Source organism: Alnus glutinosa, chromosome 5 (genome assembly GCF_958979055.1).
Source record: "Alnus glutinosa chromosome 5, dhAlnGlut1.1, whole genome shotgun sequence".
Lineage (NCBI taxonomy): Eukaryota > Viridiplantae > Streptophyta > Magnoliopsida > Fagales > Betulaceae > Alnus > Alnus glutinosa.
This window is the reverse complement of record NC_084890.1, coordinates 28,227,444-28,245,362: the sequence shown is the minus strand read 5'-3', so window position 1 is coordinate 28,245,362 and position 17,919 is coordinate 28,227,444.

The window sequence follows — 17,919 nt, the reverse complement described above, 5'->3', positions numbered from 1 at the left end:
TTTCCCACTTTCTTAGTTTTTTTACAGAACCTTAGCTCCTTAGAGCATCCCCAGCAGGTTATGTAAACTCAACTCTTAGCTAAAGTAGATGGCAAAAACACACAAAACTCTCTTCCAACAGATTATGCAACCCCACGCCAGAATACATCCATCGTCCATTTGTGAACAGTGTCACGCCTCATGTGGCGTGACACTGTTCACAGATGCATCTTATATTTTATTATTTTTTCTTACTTTTTCTCACTCTCTCGAAGCTTCTTGTTCTTTCTTTATTGCTTGCTCTTCGGCGTTCTCTCTCTGTCGGTCATGCTTGGAGGATGGGTATGGTGGCGACCGTGAAAAGGACCACCAACGTCGAATCGCTCTGCGTCAATGAAGCTTTGCTTCCCTAACCCAGCCCCATCGGCGGTGACGATAAAGGCCCAGCAAGCGAAGAAATCCGTGGCCAACACCACCAACGCGGCACTTCACTGTGCTCACAAGCCCCTCCCGTACAAGCTTGAGCAGAACCCATGGGTCACTGTGTTCATCTTCGCCAAGAACTTCGTCCTCCTTGTGGTCCTCGTTGGCCTGATCCAATTGATCCGTAGACTCGCCGTGAAACCCAGCGACGCCGTTTCAGATTGGGATTTGGGAGGATGGGTACGAGTTGCCAATTTTCTGGAAGTTTCTGAGTTGGGGTGTATGGGTTTGGGTTGCTGATCTTCTAGAGGTTTTTGGTGGTCTGGCGCGGTGGTGGTGCGGTGGTGATGCCGTGATGGTTGCCGGTTGTGTGTAGTCTGTATGGTGTGCCTATCGGTCTGTGATAATTCTGGTTGATTCCGGTTGGTTGATAATGGTGTGTTGAGTTACAGTGGGTTGATTTTGATCTTGAAAGTGCAGGTAGTTTGGTTGATGAAATACTTGTGAGACGATTTCGGTTTGCGGAAAGGAGTAGACATGAGGTTTTAACAAAAATAATAATAAAAAAAATTAAAATGATTATTTTAATAAATAGATATAAATTTAGATTATCTGATGGAAGATAGTTTTAAAAGTTGTTATGTAAACTAGCAAAAAGTAAGTTTGATCATGTAAAATAGATTGAAATTTACATAATCTGCTGGGAATGGTCTTAGAGCACTCAGAACTTCTATTTGCTTACTAATTGACAAGAATGTTTTGGTTACCAATGGATTATCTATTTGCAACTTTAAGTTAGAATAGATAATAAAAGTGTTAAAAAGAGACTCTATCAGCTTATGTATTCCAACTCTATAATAGATTTTCCTTAATTCAATAAATAGTGGAACTCTACATGTAGAGTTATACTATTCACTTATCTATTTTTTTTATTCTTTATCTCCACTATTTTAGCTTTGTTTTTTTCCTTTTTCCCTCCACCACTCCACGTTCTTTTTTTTTTTTTTTTTTTCTTCCTTTATAGTGGAGATTTAAGAGAAAGTGTGTAAAGTAGTGGAGTTATAAAGCGGGACCCACATGAAAAAAATACTATAATGAAAATAAATAAATTAAAAAAAATAAAAAAAAAATAATATAGAGTTAAAAATAGATAATCGGATGTATAGTGCATTTAAAATTCATTAGCTAAAGTAGATAAAATAAATTTTGATTAGCTATTTTAGATTGAAAAATAGATAAACCATTAGAAATGCTCTAAGATAGCAAAATGAGGTTTTGGTTATCTATTTTGGCTCAAAATTTCCATAAGCTGGTGTGAGTGCTCTTAGAACTTCTTCCGTAACGATGTGTGGAAGGCTCTCGGCTCCAGGCGTGCCACCTTGGCGACGTGTGTGTGTGGCAGAAGGATATGCAAAGTGAAGGAGAAGGAAGAGCTAAGGAATGCGCTCAGGGGTGGACTGCATGGGGCCAGGGGTGCCCTGCCCCAAGCCCCAAAATTTTTTCAAAAAAAAAAATAAAATTAAAATTAAAATTTTACCCTCCCAATTTTATTTTATTTTATATTTTTTCAATTTGGCCCTCATTTTTACTGGGTTCGCCGCCGAATGCGCTAGAATGAAAGAAGAGTCTGGAAGGCTTCAAGTGGAAGCTATTTTATATTATTTAAAATATAATTATATATATTCGCAAGACTCCAAAGCAGGGAAAGCACTTGACTAAAAAAATAAAAAAAGTGAAAGGCTAAAAGCACTTTCTAGATATTGGACTTGAGAAACCAATCCTCCAGACCGGTCCTTTGCCTAGCCTAAACAAAATGCCCATGTACAATATATATATATATATATATATACCCGGAGTCCGTTACCTGGTTATAAATAACCGAATATCAAACTGATTTTTTAATTACTTGAAGCCGATTATAACCGGTCCGAAATTATACCCCAAGAATTGAAGTGCTTTAAAGACTTTCGTTTCAAAGCATGCTAGGCTGCTAATCTTCTTAAAAAAAAGAAAAAGAAAAGGAAAAAGTACGACCAATAGAGAATCCTCCGCAAAGGCACACGAGATCAAAATGAACGAACATGGGAAAAGTTCGCAATAAATCAAAGCAAGAACAGCAAAAAGGGCAATGGGTATCCGTATCACACTCAAAAGCAAACAAATTTGATCAAGGGAAAAGTGGTATATGACCCCGTTTGTCCTATTTGTCGAGTAGTTGGGGAAATCACGGGGCACATCCTATGGAGTTGTCCGTTAGCCAAAGATGCTTTGGAGTATATATGTGTGGAAGAAGACTACAAAAAAGTAGTGTAGAGAATGAGGAATTTATTCATATTGCAATAGAGCTATAAGATAAGTTGTATGGAGGAGGGTTTTCTACTTTGACAGTAGTGGCTAGAAATTTATAGCTTAGGAGAAACACTTTAATTCTTTGGATGATCTTTAGCTATCCCGATCATATTGTTAGGAATTCCAAACTGCTAATGCTTGGCAGCAAGTTGAAAGTGAAAGTACTTTGTCTATTCAAAAGTGGATAGCGCCCTGTTAGGATGCAACGGTAGATAAGGTCGGAGCAAATATTCTTTAAATTTGACATCTATGACAGCTTTGCGTGATTAAATTATTTAAAAAAAAAAAAAAAAAAACACCTAAATATACTAGAAAAACTTGGGGAAAATGCTTAATTTTTTTAAAAAAAATAACTTTTATTGTTTTTGAAAAATCATCTCCTAAAGTTGTGAAATTTTTAAGGAAAAAATACATTTTACCCCCCAAAGTTTGACCAATTTTTCAGTCTTGCGTTCGATGTTTAAAAAGTGGCATGTTTCAACAAAGTTTCTGAAATTTTCAATGTAAACACTTTGCTAACTATTTATGTCTTCTTTAACGGAAATTATTGAAAAGACCTAAGTATTTATCCAACTATGTTTTCACTTTTTTTATTTAAAAAAAATTATATTTATAATTTAAAAGTAATTTTTTAATTTCATAAAGTTTACTGGCGGGGCCATGGCCCCCCAAAAAAATTTGCAAGCTTTTAATTTTTAATTTTTTTTTTTAGGGTTAACCATGTATGCCCCCCCCGCAAAAAAAAATAAAATTCAGCCCCCCAAAAAATGGAATTCAAGCTCCCCCCAAAAAATAAAGATATTAAAAACTCAGCAACAAGCAACAAATTTTTATTTTTATTTTTTAAGTCATAAAGAAGAAAGAAAAAAAAATCCCACATAGATGCTGTCGGTATATCTTCTCCAACACGCAAAGCCAATGTCAATCAAAGAATCACACTGCACAAGAAAAAAAAAGAAAAAAAATGCAAAATTTACTTTACAATTACTCTCACATTTCTTTTGCGTCTGTTGCGTCTCACGTCTTCAATTATTGGGGTATAATATAATCATTTCACACTTAAACAGTCTAATTTAACCCTAACCCTAATGAGAAGTGTGAGATTATAAATTTTTAAAATTTGATACACTAAATCGAGAGATTTAAAACTCTTAAAAAATTGCAGAAAATGGAAAAAAGTTGAAAGAAAATTAAGGAAAGATTCACCAAAATTTAATTTATATTATACAAATCGTGGAGTACAGGGTGATTATATAATAGCTAGGAATACGTACTCAACATAAAAGAAACAAACTTGTGAAAGATAACATAGTAGACAGCTAAAGGAAACAAGAGGTGAAACTTTTGAATATGACTTTGATTTGATTTGGTGTCGAGGCCAAGTGATGTGGAATCATTGGCCCGTTTGGAAACCCAACCCTACCCGGCTACCCCTCTTATTTTCACATTTGTTTTTTTTATTAATATCAAATTCAAAACATTTTAAGTTTTTTCAACCAGGGGCGAGGGCATAAGGGAAGAAAGATAGACATCAGGAGGGATTCCATGGTTACTTGGCTCTTTACACCAAATCAAATCAAATTCAGATTCAAAAGTTTCTCTAGAGAAGACTACACGCTCTTGGCTTTCATGAATCATCTCGCGCATTTGAACTATCGCAGAAAAATAGTCTTTAATGTCTTTCCCAGTTAACAGACTGTCAGGGGTCGCAAGCACTCGTAACACTTGGACCAATTGCCCAAACAACTGCGGTTTGTCGACACAGACGTACTTACCATTTTCAGGGAACCGGATTTCTGATGAAGGGATGTCTGATGACAAAGCTTGAATTAGATCCTTGCGAGCTGCTTTCAATGTCTGCTTCTCATCAAAATCCACGATACATAAATCGCGTAATACTGTACAGAATGAGGTCAAGCTAATCCACCGAAAGATCGACAGACAAAACTCTATCTGCGAATCAGGGGTATAGTAACCCATATCCTTCACAAGTAGGAGAATATGAGTGGGATCGGAGAAAATGAAGAGGTCAGAAGCAAATGAAGATGGTGGAAGTGGTAGCTGAGGCGTCGCTATTTATAAAGCTGCAGGCGGGGTGTGGGTTGCTACTTGCTTGGCAAAAAGGAAAACAGAAAATGATTCATTTACTTCTTTTTGGTCTCTCAAATTGTTTACTTTTAAAAGTTACTTTTGAATTTGCGTAGTCCATCTTATCTCACGTATAAACCTTCAGATTTAATAGTAATTTTAAAAAGTTAAAAAAGACAATAAATAAATAACAAATGAAAAATGTGTAGCATGTCTCAATTGGATCGTTTCTAATTCAAATGATTGGGAGAGCCGGATACTTCAGAAAAATTGTTAAAACAAAAGTGAAATGGAATTTTCTTTTTTCAAGGAACTGGCCGGTAGGGGTGTACAAGCAATTGCGGTAGCGGTTATTTGCTCATAACCGCTACCGCAACCGGAGTCCCCGATTATGCCTATTTCAACAACCGCAACCGCAACCGGCTACCGGTTGCGGTTTTTACCAACCGCCGGTTATCCTATTATTTTAAACCGGTTATTAACCGGATAACCGGTTTTCTTTTATTGTTGCAATTTTTAATTTTTTTTAACAAAAAACCAATATTTGGCTACTTTCTAGCTACTCAAATTTCCAATTTTCATAACAAATTAACAATATAACATAAACTGCCATTCTCAGCGTCTCACAAATCACAATAATTAAAAAAAAAAATTAAAAAAAAAAAAAAAAATTGTAATCTGTAAGTGCACATACAGTGATAAAACTTAAACACTAGGTCCACTGTAATCATATCCGGCTATCCACTGTAATCTGTATCTTGAAAGGCAAAACTTACAAGTCACAATTCACTAATTTCACTTTAAGTCTGTGACTCTGCAATGCAATAAGCCAATACTGTTTTAGAATTTAGACTATTAGTTAATAGTTACTACTTACTAGTTAGTGACTTACAGACTTAGTGTATTATAAATTATATATAAAATAAAAATCGATTGCGGTTACCCGGTTATTAACCGGTTTTTTAAAAAGTAATAACCGGTAACCGCAATCGGGTACCCGGTTATCCGGTTGCGGTTATTTTCGATTTTCTGGTTTCCCGATTTTTCCGGTTAATGGTTATTGCCGATTACCGGTTATTTGAAGTTATTAACCGTATCGCTTGTACACCCCTACTGGCCGGATCCTTTTTGGTTCAAAATTTTTTTTCAGAGATAGGTGCGGAAATAATAATGTAGGTGCTAAAAATGTGACACGCCTAATAAAAAAGAATAATGTTATAAGTATTTAAATTTGGGATAATTGCACCGTTAGTCTCTGTAGTATGTCATAATTATTTTTCACTCCCTATAGTTTAAAAAGTGCATGGGAGGTTCCTGTGGTATGCAATAATTACGTTTTACTCTCTGGGTCGATTTTTCGTTTATCATTTTGACGGAATCTGTTAGCCCTACACGTTAGCGCCACGTGTCGCCAATAAGATGGCGACACGTGTTCATCTTAATAAAAAAAATATAAATTTATTAAAAAATAAATAAATAAACTTATTTAAAAACACAAAAAAAAAAAAACAAAAAAAAACAAAACAAAAATGAAAAATGGCAGGCAAAGGGGTGGCCACCCCAAAACCCCCAGCCAATGGGGGTGGCCCAGCAACCCCTTGCCTGCCATTTTTCTTTTCTTTTTTTTCTTCTTTTTTATTGTTTTTTTTTTTTTTAAAAAAATAAATTTATTTATTTATTTTTTAATAAATTTATATTTTTTTATTAAGATATACACGTGTTACCATCTTATTGGCGACACGTGACGCTGACGTGTTATATGAAGGAATCTGTTAAAATTTTTAACGGAATTTAACTGTAGGGATCGATTTGTAATTATTGCTAACCACATGGACCTCTCATGCACTTTTTAAACCATAGGAAATGAAAAATAATTACAGCATACCACAGAGACTAACGGTGCAATTATTCCTTTAAATTTTTACAAAATGAATTTTACTAAAATAATGTGAATCTTATTTATTGATATTCGTAACATATTTTTTTATTAATTATTTTAATTATTTTTAATAAATAAATTTTATATCAATTAATAAGACTCTTTTTATAAAAATTTTAATGAATATAATATTTTTTAATTAAATATATATATAAAACATGAACAAAGAAATGTAGCTGTAATTGTAAAATATTCTTATCCTGTCTTTATCCTCTCAATAAAGTATATTGCCGTGTCAGTGGTGTCACATCTCTCCTTTCTTTATTCAGCTGCTTTTCCTTTTTCCCATGCACTTTAGCGTGTCACGAGCGTTCAATCAAAAGATGAATGCGACAAAAGTTATTATTAAATTTGTACTACTCATATGGGCGTCTTAAAATATTTATTGATTGATTTTTTTTTTTTTTAAAAAAAATTAACAAAAAAGATGAGAAATAAATAGAAAAATAAAAAATAGCATTTTTCATTATATAAGAAAACAGAACCGACCTTAAATAATTAGGAAAAATGCTAGAGTACAAATTTGTTTTACTAAAAGATACTTATTAAAATAATGTAGAACTTATTAAATTAAAATGATTAAAATAATTAATAAAAACAAATGTAACGGATAATAATAAATAAGATCCACATCATTTTAACACCAATTTCTGAATAAAAATTTTGAACGAAAAATGAAGCATTTCCTTGAAAAAGAAAATATCATTTCATTTTTGATTTAACAATTTTAATCTTTTTTTTGTTTGAAGTATCCAGCTCACTCTTGTCCTTTTATTGGGGAGGATTAGATTGGGACATGCTACACATTCTACATTTGTTATTTTTTATTTTTATTTTTTTTTGTTAATTAACTTTTTAAAATTACTATTAAATATGTGAGGTTCATATGTTAGATAAGATGGGTTTCACAAATTCAATGGTGATTTTTTAAAGTGAAAAAAAAAATGATAGACGAAAAAGATTTAACACTGCAAAGAAAAAAAAAACTACATTTTATGTCCTTTTTTTAATGACATTTTAGGCTATATAAACGACACCAAATAGTTAGTATTGTTTAATTAATGTTGCTTCTCAAACAACATTAAAGTGGAGGTCTTAAATTTAGTTCCTACCACTTAGAACACAAATGGCATTAATTTATTTTGTTTGAGGGAAACAACATAATTAAATTTAATGTCGCTTACTGTTCAAACGACATAAATTTATGTCGTTTGAACAATAAGCAGCATTAAATTTAATGCCATTTTCAATGGAAAGCAACATTAAATTTTATGCCGTTTGAGTAATAATATATTTTTTTCTAGGCCAATTAAAATACATAATTGGCTAATTCACAACTAATGTATTCACAAGCATCATGATACAAAAAAACAACTGATCCAACTTGATAAACATTGTTTAAAGTTAAGATACATAAATAGTATACTTTAAACAACCAACATGATCACAATCATTACAATTCAAAAAATGATTACACTTACATATAACTTAAACTATAATACTAAATGTAAAGAAATTGTTCGGTTGTCAATAACATGATTCAAAAAACCTAGCTTGCATTCGAACATTAAACGACGTTTCCAAACAAAGCACAAGAGATTAGCACACAACTTCACAATTTTCTTGTCTAACGACGTCACTTAACAAATAACTGCATATAAGAAACAAGAAAAAAAAAAATCATATTTAGATTACATAAGGATAAACTCGAATTTTCATGTACATTAAGATCATCTTGAACAATGCTCTTAATTGCTTGATTGGTATCTTCAACAAAAAGCATTTATTACTTTATTGGTGTCTTCAACCCTTTCAATAAAAACAACCAAATACCCATAAACCAATTGCATATATTAATTAAAGGAAGTATGGGGATAAGATCCCATCATCACATTCAAGACAGTATCATCACAAATGACCATTTTGATGAAATATTCTAATAATAATCCTGCCACTTCCTGACAACCTTCCGATCACCGTCTGTTTGCAACGCCGTGATGATCGATTTTATAGCCCGGCTCGACGAGTTCCAATTCGCAATCATCAGCTCCCTGATCTTGGCTGAGCTCAAGCTCGCTCCGCTTTAGAAAATATCCTCCACCTAAGAGAAAAACTTGTGATCCTTGAGCCCCAGGTAGCTATTGGCCAACATTTTGAATGCAAAAAAATCACAGACGAAAACGTCCTCCAGTCGATTGCAATTTTTTTAAAAAATAAAAAATAAAATTTTTAGTTTTTAGTTTTTAGTTTTTGATTTTTTGAATTTTTTAATTGAAAAATGACACGTGGCAGGGGTATTATGGGGATATTTCGCCAAAAGTGGTATTTTTCAAAGGTTTTGGTAGTTTGGGAGACCAAAGTGCAAACCTTAGTAGTTTAGAGGGTCATCCGGAAAAAAAGATAGTAGTTTGGGGGGGCTAAATTGTATTTTTTCCTAGCATTAATGAAAAATATGTGTTTCTTACATGCTTAAAAGACACATGTCAATCTTATGTGTGAGTTGTAAAAAATTTCCTACAAATTGATTTGTAGGAAATTTCTGTCCTTGATGTATCTGATAATGTTTTTTGCAATAATTTTGAAGCACAAAACTTGTTACCTTTACGGTTTTTGAATTTTTTTTGCAATGGGTAAGGCTAAATGGTTCAATTTCTATGGTGCATTCTATGCACCTCTATTACTTCGCCATTAAGGTTTTTCCTTGTTCGATTTAGTTACACCACCCAATCAAGGCCAAAGATTTCTTTTTGGACCACTCATTTGTTATGTGTTCTGAAGCAGATGGATTCTAAGTTACCAATAGACATGTTTGAAAACGTCATGCAACTTGCAATTGAAGGCTGCAAAGTAGTAGAAAATTACATTCGAGAAGTAATTAAGAACATTTTTCTTTTAGCCAATGATCGACAATGCTGCTTTCTTATTTTTTGATTTATTTAGAACTTGTTGAGTTGCCTCTGTATTGGAACAATGTGCAATGTCATTTACTCAGAGGTATTGCTTCATTCGTTCTCTTAGTACAGTCATGAGGGATTTATTGGGATTTTCTATTGGTTAGTTTGGCAGATATTGCTAGAGAATACCAAGCAACTAGAGTATCGTCGGGGTCAATAGTTTGTTTATAAACATGGTAAGAAACTCAAAAAATCCTTCGTTGATTGTCACTGGAACTAGACATATATGTCTTGCAGGTCCTAAATTTCAAACTGCAGGTATCTCCTCTCTGACGTTGGTCTTTGGAAACTACAGCTTGGCCTGATCATCGTTAGACTTCCATTGCTTCAGTGTGGATTTGGGAATCCCCATCTACAATCAAAAGCAACCATATATATACTTTTTTCAACTCTTAATGCCCTGCTTGTGGTGGGGAATGTGGGACAGTGGAAGAGCATGTCTGCCTAATTTTTGGTCTTTAGCTCTTGGAAATCCTGTGTTTTTTCTTTGGTGTGTTTTAGCCATAACTCGAGCTTCAAATCTTGTTAGTATTTAGACCATAAACTGGATTGTTGCATAGAGAATCTTGATATAAAGTGTTAACTTATTATTGAACCATTATGGTATACATGGAGTTTAATCTGTTTCTTTCTTTTCCTTTTTGGCTGCCCCCCTACTGGTGGTATGTAATGAGTATATTAGACAAGTGAGATTTGGCCTTAGGAGCTTAGTGAGCTGAGCTTAGTTTATCTTTAGTAATTTGTTTACTCTAGTAAACTGGAGGCTGAGCACCTCGAATGTTCTGGAGACTGGACGAAGTCCATTTCATTTTGTAATTTTCATTTATTAATTTTACAGAATTACGTACACTGTTCTTCCTTTTCTCACATCAAGTCATCAATTATTTCAATTTCTATTTGTACGGTTTCTGATGCCCAACGAACACAGTACACTAGTTTCACTACAAAAATATAAGCATTTTGCCACTAACAGTTTGCCACGTGTATGGACACAGTACACATGGCAAACTGGTCGCCACGTGTGCATGGCCACGTGTGAGACTCGTGTTAGATCTGAATGTGACTAACTGAACATTTTACCGCGTGTATCATAATACACATGGCAGATTAGACACGTGTATTGGAATACACGCGTACTCCTATACTCGTGGCCACCTAGCCACGTGTACTATTGTACATGTGTTTGTTTGTCAGACACGTGTCTGACAGTCAGACACGTGTATTAGGATACTCATGGCAATTTTGTTTTTTTTTTTTAAAAAAAAAAAGATTTAAATTGTATTTTTTATTTAATTATTTAATTGTATTTTTAATTTAATTTAAAAATACAATTAAATAATTAAATAAAAAATACAATTTAAATCTTTTTTAAATTTGTTTTTCAATTTAGTTTTGTTATTGTCTTTTTAAATTTGTTTGGGTTAATTACTTTTTCTTTTTTAATTTTCTTATTTTCGACCAAAAATATCACAAAATCAAATTACACAAATCAATAATTAATAACGTATTTGTTAACTACGCAAATCTTTACAAACAAAAAATAAATACAAAAATAATTACACAAAATATCTACAAATCCGAATGGTGTCCCTGCGGATCACGAGGTACCATCCCAGGAGTATTCTCACCAACCGGCGATTGCTGCGCAAGGGATGGTGTAGCGACGTGGGAGTGCTGGCTCAGCCGTCGTCCAATAGGCGACAACGTATCAACCATTGTCGCATTACCTGCAAGTAATAAAACCAAATAAAGTATATAATATTACTTGCAAATTTAAAGGGGTAATGAAAACAAATTAAAATTAATTTTGTCGTATACACAATATAAATCATACCTGCAGATGCACTACTAACAGACGATGTACTACCTACGTTTGCAGGTGAAGACTGAGCACCAAGACATGGTTGTGATACTTCCATGGAAGATATCAAGGCCTCGAACTGTTGCATGCGCTGCTCCACAGCATCGAACTGTTGCATGCACTGCTCCAATGCGTCATTCCTCTCTCGCTCAGCCCGTAGCTCCGCTTGCATTTCTACCATCTTCCGGGCGTGTTCAGCCCAATCCCGAGATGTGCCCTCAGATTGTCCCCCCTGTGAGCGAGGCCTGTATGAGAAACATGTCCCCCGAACAAGAGTAACGTTCGGCCCAACCTGCCAAACCCTCCCCGCATACTCAGGCCTCCCAACCGCCTGTTCGTACGCGTTGTTCGGTGCCCAACGCACCATGTCTGCTGAGACGCTCTACGTGGCGGCTGGATCACTGCATAAACTCTAAGTCATCCTCTCCTGTACGTCGTCAACATGAAATACTCATATATTGAATAATGCCATATCACACACATAATTTAGAAATATTAGTAAAATAGATCAGTAGCATACGCATAGGACCCGTGTACGTTCATTCAAGTAATTGTCGTCCTTCCTTGTGTGGGTCTTCACGAACGACGCGGCGCGAGTGGGGGGTGTACCAGATGTACATGCCTGTCGTCATCCAGTTGAAAAATATAACAAAAAGAGAGCGAGAAAATACTGTAAAGAAAAAGAAAAACAATTAGCAATAAATATGAAAAACATATACATATATTTGTTCATACCTCCTTGTGATTAAATCTGGCATAACTTTTGGATCCCGTACAATGGGGAAGGTCATTCTGCTCCCGCAGCCTCTTCATCCGTTTAGAGGTCACCTACGCATTGAACATGAAGATAAAAATGTAAGCATTGACACACTTAAAGTAGTAATAAAATTAAATGAACTGTTATTAAAAAAACACAGGGCCAGTTTGGCAAATCACTCCCGCCCCAAATTTTTGCCTTTTTTCCTGTCATGAACAGTGACAGGAAATTTAAACCACTGACTTCATGTTCCCTTTCTCAGCTCAGTTTAACGTCTTGCGAATTGTTTAAGTTTTTCGAGTCCGTCTTCTCCACCTGCTCAGCTTCAGCTTTTACTTTTGACTCCTTATTTTCTTCCTTCTTCCGTTCTTCGTCAACAACATCAGGAGCTGCCCATTAGAACTGTTTTTTTCTCCTGCTTCGCTTTTTCGTCGACCCAGAGGAGCCACGCCTTCACGTGGGTTCGGCCATGGTTCAGAATTCTCTCCTCCCATCTTCTATGCGCAGAAGTACGGCCAAGGGTTAGAAGGTCAGTGACTATCACAGAGTAAGGTTAGATCCCTAATTACTGTATGGGGTTTTTTGTTTTGTTTGTGCACTGTGTGGATGCCGATGAAATATATGGAACAACGTTCATTCTCTTCTCGATTTCGTCTTGGTTGAACCCTCATGCTCTGTTCAGATCTCTGCAAGACGAAAAAAGAAAAAAAGAAAATACCAAAACTGTTGTAGAGAACTAGAAGAAAAAGTAACTTGTTTTGAGAATTTTTAAAAAGACCTAAGTATTTATCCAGCTATGTTTTTTTTTTTTCAAAAAAAAAAAAAACATTTATAATTTTAAAGTAATTTTTTTAATTTCATAAAGTTTTTGGCAGGGGCGGAGGCACGCTTAAGCATAGCTCCCAAAAAATTTGCAAGCTTTTAATTTTTAATTCTTTTTTTTTATTAGGGTTAAGCATGTATGCTCCCCCCCACCCCACCCCCCCCCCCCCCCCCCCCCAAAAAAAAAAAATTGAAATTCATCCACCCAAAAATGGAATTCAGCCCCCCCCCCCCTAAAATAAAAATATTAAAAACCCAGCAACAAGCAGCATATTTTATTTTTATTTTTATTTTTTGTAAGTCATAAGCAACATATATTAAACTAGAAAGAAAAAAAAAAGGAAAAAAGAAAAAAGAAAAAAGAAAAAAGAAAGAAAAAAAACCCCACATAGACGCAGCATATATAAGGTAGATCTTCTCCAGCACGCAAAGCCAATGCCAATCAAAGAATCACATTGCATAAGAAAAAAATGGGCAAAATCTACTTTACAACAACTCTCACATTTCTCTCCCTCAATCTCACATTGTCATCCTGTCATCCAAGTACCCCAAGAAAAAAGAAAAAAGAAAAAAACACAATGTTTGAAAATACCAAAAGAGAAGAACCGCTTTGGAAACACCATGACTGTTGGCCATCCATCTACCGATCCACGCACCACAGCAGCAGTCAACACTCATACCATAAGTTATCTGCTCTTACTTCTCTGTTTTGTTTTGAAATTTGAGGCTTTTTTTTATAAAAAAAAAATAAAAAAAAATAAAAAAATAAAAAAAAATCCGTAGGAGTATTCTGTGTTTGATTCTATGATTTCTTTGAGATAGTGTGCTTAAAGAGTGAAGACAATGAAGATTGAAGAGAGAACTGGCGTGAAGAGAGAATTGAGGTTTGAGGTTAAAGAGAGAAATTAAAATAGGAAAAAAAAAAAAAAAAAAAAGGGTGGGGCTGAGCCTGAGGGGCATCTGCTGCGTCTCACGTCTTCAATTCACTACAAAAAAATTTGCTTTTTAGCCACGTGGATGTAGTTAATCGATGTAGCTAACGGTTCGCCTCGCGCAATTAACTACATGGTTTACACGTGGTTGATCAGATTGTTGCTAAATGCACATTTAGCTATGTGGCTTTTTATATACGTGGTTATTTAGCCACGTGTCATGACCATGTGGCTAAATGCATTTTTTTTTAATTAAAAAATAAAAAGAAAAATAAAAATTGGTATTTGTAGCCACTTGCCCCTAACCCACGTTGGTAAAATCACTTTTTTTTTTTTTTTCCCCCTGCCCAATATCGTATACGATATACGTATATATATGTCACTGGATCTCCGGCGAGGGCCGGCGTATCCAGTGAGATTCGCGCCGGATCTTCGTCCAACTCTCGTCGACGACGATGTCATCAAGATATGGCGAGGGCCGACCTCTTTTTCTCATCATCATCGACGACAAAACTGAGCTTCTTCAGGTGGTGGCAATCGAGTAAAAAGAGTGTGAGTCAGACAGAGAGAGACGAGAGAGCTTAAATGAAATTTTCTGAGAAATAACGAGAGAGATCGACCTGTGAGTTGAGAGAGAGAGAGTTCAGATCTTCAAAAAAGAAAATGGTGAGGCTTGCTCAATACTTGCTTCGCACGTCCGTGTTGAGAGAAAGAGAGAGAGTTGAGAATTAAATTTTAATCTTTCTTAAAAAGCTGTGCAGGGCTTTTTAAGAAAGTTTAAAATTTGAAATTAAGTTTAAAAAAGAGTTTTTTGAGGGACACGTGTCCCTTCCCCCCAAAAGCATCAAATTTATGAGTTTTTTAATTAATTAATTAAGGAAAAAATATATATTAGCCCCCCAAACTACCAACACTTGCACTCCGACCCCCCAAACTACCACTTTCTGATTTTTTGGCCCCATCCGTCTATTTATACCATTAATTCTAATAGAAATTGGCCAAAAACCCGAAAATACCCCTCCCTTAACCGTGAGAATTTTAAAGTGTAGGAGGGGTATTTTCGAAATTCTGTTTAAAATTAACAGCATAAATGGACGGATGGGGCCAAAAAATCAGAAAGTGGTAGTTTGAGGGGCCATCCGGAGAAAGGGTGGTAGTTTGGGGGACTAATATATATTTTTCCCATTAATTAATATATATAGCCATGTGGTTTATTTTCTACGTGGCAAATAAACCACGTGGCTAAAATTTCAAATCATCCAAAATATTGAAAAAAAAAAATTTATTCATGAAAAAAAAAATTATGAATATTTTAGCCATATGGCCGATAGGCCATGTGGCTAATTGGCAACGGGGTAAAAATCAATGTGACTAATTGGTGACGTGGAAAAATCTACGTGACTAATTACTTACTCAAAACATTCGCTGCTTGTAGATTATACACGTGGCGAAATCACGATGTGAATAAGATCTCATGTAGCAAAATAGCCACGTGGCAACAACACTCATTACTGTAGCCACATGGCAAAACTACTTGTTTTTTGTAATGATATCCGAGCTATATTCACACTTAAATAGTCACACTTGAACAGTTTAATTTAACCCCTAACCCTAATGGGAAGGGTGGGATTATAAATTTTTTAAAATTAGATACACTAAATTGAAAGGTTTAAAACTCCTAAAAAATTGCAGAAAATGGAAAATAGTTGAAGAAAATTAAGGAAAGTTTCACCAAAATTTAATTTATATTATACAAATCGTGGAGTACAGGGGGTGATTATATAATAGCTAGGAATACGCAACATAAAAGAAACAAACTTGTGAAAGATAACAATAATAACATAGTAGACAGCTAAAGGAAACAAGAGGTGAAATTTGAGATGAAACTTTTGAATATGAATTTGATTTGATTTGGTGTGAAGGCCAAGTGACGTGAAATCATTGCCCCGTTTGGCAATCCCTCCATGCCCTTCTCATTAGCCCGTTTGGCCTCGGCCTTCATTTAGTTGGCCGTTCATACCAAGTCAAATCAAATTCATATTCAAAAGTTTCTCTAGAGAAGACTACAGGCTCTTCGCATTCATGAATCATCTCGCGCATTCGAACTATCGCAGAAAAATAGTCTTTAATGTCATTCCCAGTTAACATACTGTCAGGGGTCGCAAAGACTCGTAACACTTGGGCCAATTGCCCAAACAACTGCGGTTTGTCGACACAGACGTACTTACCATATTCAGGGAACCGGGACTTTGGTGAAAAAGGGGTGAATGATGACAAAGCTTGAATTAGATCCTTGCGAGCATCTTCCAACGCAAACTTGTTACCAAAACTCACGATACATAAATCACGCAGTACTTTACAGAATGAGGTCAAGCTAATCCACCGAAAGGTCGACCGACAAAACTCTATCTGCGAATCAGGGGTATAGTAACCCATATCCTTCACAAGTAGGAGAATATGAGTGGGATCGGAGAAAATGAAGAGGTCAGAAGAAAATGAAGATGGTGTAAGTGGTAGCTGAGGCGTCGCTATTTGTAAGGCTGCAGGCGGGGTGTGGGTTGCTACTTGCTTAGCAAAGAAGAAAACACAAAAAATGATTCATTTACTTCTTTTTCGTCTCTCAAATTGTTTACTTTTAAAAGTTACTTTTGAATTTGTGGAGTCCCAGATTTAATAATAATTTTAAAAAGTTAAAAAAGATAATAAATAAATAACAAATGAAAAATATGTAGCATGTCTCAATCGGATTGTTTCTAATTCAAATGATTGAGGAGAGCCGGATACTTTAGAAAAATTGTTAAAACAAAAGTGAAATGGTAATTTCATTTTTCAAGGAACTGGCCGGAATAAATTATTTTTAAAAAAAAAATAATTATTTTGATTATCTTGAATAAATAAATTTTATATCGATTAGTAAGATTTTTTTTATAAAAATTTAATTAAATATAATATTTTTTAATAAAAAAAAAAAATTGTGATTCAGCTACTTTTCCTTTTCCCTATTCACTTTAGCGTGTCGCCGAGCGTTCGGTCAAAAGATGAACAAATAGATGTAGCTGTAATTGTAAAGTAGCTGTCTTTTGCCTATGCACTTTAGCGTGTCACGAGCATCCAATCAAAAGATGAATGCGACAAAAGTTATTATTAAATTTGTATATGTGCGTCTTAAAATATTTAATGATCGATTTTTTCTTTTTAAAAATAATATTGACAAAAAAGACAGAAAGTAAACAGAAAAATGAAAAATAGTATTTCTCATAATATAAAAAAACAGAAGTGACCTTAAATAATTAAGAAAAATGTTAAAGTACAAACTTTTTTTACTAAGAAATAGTTACCAAAATGATATAGAGCTTATTAAATTAAAAGGATCAAAACAATTCATCATTTCACTTTTGTTTTAAATAACCAACATGATAACAATTATTGCAATTCAAAAAATGATTACACTTACATATAACTTAAACTATAATACTAATGCAAATAAATTATTCCAATGTTAATAACATGATTCAAAAAACCTAGCTTGCATTCGAATGTTAAACGACGTCTCCAAACCAAAACACGGGAGATTAGCACACAACTTCACAATTCTCTTGTCCAACGACGTCACTTATCGAATAATTGCATATATGAAACAAGGAAAAAAAAGTCATATTTAGATTACTTTTTCAACGACGTCACTTGTCCAACGACGTCACTTGTCCAACGACGTCACTTATCGAATAATTTCATTTTCAAGCGTCCTTTTGAAAGTGGTTTTGGAATTTTTTAAAGTAATAATGAAAATTGAAAAATTGACTTCTAAATAAAAG